A 6,000-nucleotide genomic window follows, 5' to 3' on the forward strand; every position below is an offset into this window, starting at 1 on the left:
ACCCATGAATCCCGCCTGGTACTGCCCCACGAACTCTCTTGCAACTGGTGTTAGTCGGCGGCATAAAATTTGGGAGAGTACCTTGTAGACGGCGTTCAGTAATGTGATTGCGCGGTAGTTGCTACAATCCAGCTTATCGACCTTTTTGTAGATGAGACACACGACACCTTCCATCCACTCCTGCGGCAGAAGCTCATCTCTCAAACCTTGGAAACTACCCAGTGCAGCGTTCTAGTCAGTGCCTCACCACCGTGTTTGAACAGCTTTCCTGGTAGTTGGTCAACTCCAGGGGCTTTGTTGTTTCTCAGCCGACCGATTGCCTCCTGGATTTCCTGGAAATTCGGAGCCGGAAGTCGCATGTCCTGCGCGCGTGCTCCTAGGTTCTTTACCATACCGCCACCGTTGTCTGCCATATCGCCATTCAGGTGCTCTTCGTAGTGCTGCCGCCACCTTTGGATCACCTCACGCTCGTTTGTAAGAAGGTTCCCGTTTATGTCCTTACACATATCGGGCTGTGGAACGTGGCCCTTACGCGAACGGTTCAACTTCTCATAGAACTTTCGTGCGTTATTAGCGCGGTACAGTTCCTCTGTCTCTTCACGGTCTCGATCTTCCTGCTGGCGCTTTTTCCTCCGGAAAATCGAGTTTTGTCTGTTCCGCGCCCGTTTGTATTGTGCCTCGTTGGCCCTCGTGCGATGTTGCAGCAATCTCGCCCATGCTGCATTCTTCTCCTCAACTAACTGCTCACATTCACCGTCATACCAGTCGTTTCTCTGATCCGGAGCCACCGTGCCTAGTGCAGCGGTGCGGTGCTTCCAATGGCGGATCGAATATCTCTCCAGCCATCTTGCTGGGCCTGCTCTTCCGTTGAGAGTGCCACTTCCAGCTGCTGCGCGTAGTCTTGGGCTAATCTACCGTCTTGTAGCCGCCCAATGTTTAGCCGCGGTGGACGACTCCGACGCGTGTTGTACACCGTCGAGAGTTTTGAGCGCAGACATACTGCAACGAGGTAGTGGTCGGATTCAATATTCGCACTGCGGTAAGTGCGTACGTTCGTGATGTCGGAGAAGAATTTACCGTCGATTAGAACGTGGTCGATTTGGCTTTCCGTTACTTGATTAGGTGATTTCCATGTGGCCTTGTGGATATTCTTGCGGGGGAAGAAAGTGCTTCGGACTACCATTCCGCGGGAGGCTACAAAGTTAATGCATCGTTGGCCGTTGTCGTTCGATACGGTATGCAGACTATCCGGTCCGATGACCGATCTATACATTTCCTCCCTTCCTACCTGAGCGTTCATGTCACCGATGACGATTTTGACGTCCAGCAGTGGGCATCCATCGTATGTCTGCTCCAGCTGTACATAGAACGCTTCTTTCTCGTTGTCGGGTCTCCCTTCGTGTGGGCAGTGTACGTTGATGATGCTATAGTTGAAGAAACGGCGTTTTATCCTCAGCTTGCACATCCTTGCGTTGATTGGCTGCCACCCAATTACACGATGGCGCATCTTACCCAGCACTATGAAGCCGGTTCCCAGCTCGTTTGTGGTGCCGCAGCTTTGGTAGAAGGTAGCCGCTCGATGCCCGCTTTCCCACACTTTCTGTCCTGTCCTGCCGATTCCCTGCAGCGTTACGACGTCGAAGTTGCGGGGATGTAATTCACCGAAGATTATTCTGTCGCAACCTGCGAAGCCTAGCGACTTGCAGTTCCATGTTCCAAGCTTCCAATCGTGATCCTTTATTCGTCGCCTATGTCGTTGCCGATTGTATTGAGTCGTATTATCTTCTATGTCGTTCGTAATGGTTGTTTTTAAAGGCGGCTAGTTGGGCCTGCGGCCTCCTGTCTCATCGGAGGGCCGTCGGGTCAGGGCTGTTTATCGTCCCACGGACTTGGGCTTGTGCGCTTTGAGCGGCACACGGTAGCTTTGGCGGAGCCTACTTGCGGATACATGCAGCTTTTTATAGAGGTTCAGAGCCCACTGTCAAACCCCACCACACCCTAGGCAGGCGCCACAACTCGCAGATGACCTGGGGAGGGATCGTCAAGCCCTTGGACATAGTACCTGCTGCGGTTTAGGGTCATTTGGCCGAATGCCATTTGGCCGAAAGGGTCATTTGGTCGAATTCTGTTTGGGCGAATAGTTGAAATACGTTTCCTTACGAAGGAAAAGAAAAAAAGAAGAAGGAAGAAGAAAGACGGAAAAAGGAAGAAAAAAGAAGGAAGAAGGAATTAAGAAGAAAAAAGAAGGAAGAAAGAAGAAGGAAGAAAGAAGAAAAGAAGAAGGAAGAAAAGACGAAGGAAGAAGAAGAAGGATGAAGGAAGAAAAAAAAAGAAGAATAGAAAAGGAAGAAGGCAGAAAGAAAAAGTAAGAAGAAGGGATATGGAAGAAGGAATAAGGAAGAAAGCAGAAGGGCAGAAGAAAGAAGGAAAAAGGAAGAAGAAAGAGGGAAGAGTTAAGAGTGAATAAGTAAGAAAGAAGAAGGAAGAAGAAAAAGGAAGATAAAGAAAGGGGAAGGAAGAAGGAAGAAAAAGAAGGAAGATGAAGAGTCAATTGAATTTTGGAGTAAAACATTTCTGTAGAAGACCACATATTGATTATTGTTCTTCTGTGCTATTTTTAGCCAGTGATATCCATTTAAATAGATTACAAAGATTACAGAACAAGTTCATGCGATACATTCTTAATTGCAGTAGATATACCCTCATTTTATGCATGTTAGAAACCTTATAATGGTTCTCTGTGAAAGATCGAATAATATTTAATGTACTGACAATGATTTATAAACTTAGTAATAATCTTTGCCTGAGTACTAGACCAACATAATAATTCGAGGACATAACATACATACACATTAGAGTGGGGCGCAGTTGTATGGGAAAACGCAAACTTCGTCCGATCAAGTGAGATCAAGGTTTTTTTGAATCGTTTTGGGACCCCAATCAACTGTGCAAAATATGGGCTCGATTGGTTGCAACCTCGCATGCCGCATCACGTTTTAAATTTACATGGAGATAAGTATGGGAAAACGTATTTTTTTACATTTATTTCAATTTATTCTTCAATTCTTCGCTTCAATTTATTTCAATTCAATCGCTTCAATTCAATTGCTTCAATTTATCATCAATCACGTGACTCAATACGTTAGCATATAGTCTGGAAGATGCCGAAAGACTTTGCCGAAGAAGGTACGTAGCTGGAAGGTCTACAAAAAATGTTATTACGTTTCGATAAATGATTGTTTTAACTAGAGGCCTTGATAAGAGAAACGCGAATTGGCATGTGCCGCCAATCGAACCGTCAAAAAACAGCAGCCAATCGAGCAAGAGACCTGTCAATCAGCCAAAACATCGGCTCAAATACTGAAAACGGCTAAATTCGATTTAACACCATTTATGAATGAACCAATTTTAAATGCATTTTTAATTTGTTTCGCAAATCAATGATAGATTATGAAATGCAATTGTTTTATTTGTTGGATTCAATTGTCACGTGATGTGAATACATTAAACAGTGGTATATAATATTTTACCTGGATAAATCATCAAATGCAATTTTCTTCTTTTCATGTGTTGCTCTTTAATGAAAAAAATTGGCTGCAGTGTTGGCAGAACTACATTTTCTATCCGCGTTTCTCTTATCAAGGCCTCTAGTTTTAACTATATGCAAGAAATCAATGTTTCTGCCAGCACTACTTGACAACCTGTAATTGTCAGAGGGCAAAACCCATTTTCCTTCTAGTTGGAATTTTTACTTTGTGAAATCATTCCGAATATCTCCCATTAGCTCCAAAGTACTATAAAATCAATAATTTTGAAATAAGACTCAGTTAAATTATTGCCCCACGTAGTTCGGCAGTGCTGGCAGAATAAATGATTTTTTGCATATGGTGTGAACACTCAATCTTCGAAGCGTTATAACTTTTTTCGTGGACGTTCCAGCAACGTGCCTTCTTCAGCAAAGTTTTTCGGCATCCTTTGGGTTATACTTTAACGTAATGTGCCACTTGGTTTACGATGAACTGAAACCTCTAGTAGTAGAAATGCAAAAATATACGTTCTCCCATACTAATTTCCATACAAACTTCAAACGCGATGCGGAAAGCGAGGAAGCCCCACTCTAATACACATAGAACCCGACAAATTGATGATTTACGTGTTGTGCCGTTTACTATGACAATGATGCAGAAATCAGTTTATTATAGTGGCATAAGAATGTATAATCAGCTGCCTAGAACTATTAAAGATGTTAGAACTATCTCCGAATTTAAAAGAAATTGCTCAATATGGATTAAAAATATGTATAGATAGTCAAGAATGTTATTTATGTAGAGATAAGAGTTTTATAATAAATTATCAAATGGTAAATAAATGAAATGAAATATGAATAAAAGGCTGAAAGAAGAAGAAAGGAGGAAGAAAAGGGATAAGGAAGAAGGAAAAAGAAAGAAGGAAGCAAGAAGAAGAAAGAAGGAAGAAGGGATATAGAAGAGGGAAGAAGGAAGAAAGAAGAAGGAAGAAAGAAAAAAAGAAGAAGGAAGAAGGAAGGAGGAAAAAGGAAGAAGAAAGAAGGAAGCAGGAAGATGGAAGAAGGAAGAAAGAAGAAGCAAGAAGGAAGAAGGAAGAATGAAGGAAGAAGAAAGAAGTAGGAAGAAGAAAGAAGGAAGAAGGTAGGAGGATGAAGGAAGAATGAAGAAGGGATAAGGAAGAAGGAAGATTTTTCTACTTTATTAAAGTGTTGGAAGAAGGAAGAAGAAAGAAAGAAGAAGGATGAAGGAAGATGGAAGACGGAAGAAGGAAGAACGAAGAAAGAAGAAAGAAAAAGGATGAAGGAAGGCAAAAGAAGGAAGAAGGACAAAGGGAGAAGGACAAAGGAAGAAGGACGAAGGAAGAAGGAAGAAAAAAGGAAGAAAGAAAAGGAGAGAAAGAAGAAGAAACAACAACGAAGAAATAAGGAACAAAAACGAAGAAAGAAGGAATAAGAAAGAAAGAAGGAAGATTGAAGAAAGAAGAAGGAAAAAGGAGGAAGGAAAAAGGAAAAAAAGGAAAATGAAGAAGGAAGAAGGAAGAAAAAAGAAAAGAGAAGGATTTTTTAAGGAAGGAAGAGGGAAGAAGGGAGTAGAAAGAAGAAAGAAAAAAGAAGGAAGAAGAAAAAAGAACGAAGAAAGAAGAAGAGATAACGAAGAAGGAAGAAGGTAGAAGAAAGGAGGAAGAAGGAAAAAGGAAGAAGGAAGAAAGAAAAAAAAGAAGGAAGAAGGAAGGAGGAAGAAGGAAGACAGAAGAAGGAAGAAGGAAGGAAGAATAAGGAAGAAGGAAGAAAGAAGAAGAAAGTAGGAAGAAGGACCACTCGTAAACAGAGGTCAGTTTTTTACCTATTCGGCCAAACGCCATTTGGCCAAACGACATTCGGCCAAATGGTTATTAACATATACTTGATCGACCTTTTGACCTTTTGTTCTTTTCGATTTGTTTTGTCACTTTCTACTCTTTATCCTTTTCGACCATCTGTCCTCTCGACCTTTGTCACACTGAACACCTAGTCGAGCTGGATAATACTAATTTAAAAAGTAGCTCTTTTAATTCTTATATCAATTAAGTCCATATGAAATTTTGCTACCACATCACGATTTAGCTGTCTGCTCGGGGTAGTCAACCAGTATCATCATGCTCGGCGTTTAAAGCATACCCCTCCACAATGATCCCTTTATAAGATTTCCGAATGTTCTTCACCTGTATTAAACATTCCTGTAAATAAATGTGTATACCCATCTCATGTGTATGATTTGTTACGATCTGGAGACATTAATTAATAAAAATACAACAAATAATCTAACTCTGAAAACCAAGGGCTTACGATACTAGTAAAACAAATTAGTTACGTTATTGAGTCTTTTCCGGAATCTCATGAACAATTCTTCAGAAGTAGCTCTTTCCAAACGAAGGAAGATATTGCATTTTGTTAAGCTATTTGAAAATTCAATGAAAAATGTTGAACTGAAATTG

This window comes from Armigeres subalbatus, unplaced genomic scaffold (genome assembly GCF_024139115.2).
Source record: "Armigeres subalbatus isolate Guangzhou_Male unplaced genomic scaffold, GZ_Asu_2 Contig1180, whole genome shotgun sequence".
Classification (NCBI taxonomy): domain Eukaryota; kingdom Metazoa; phylum Arthropoda; class Insecta; order Diptera; family Culicidae; genus Armigeres; species Armigeres subalbatus.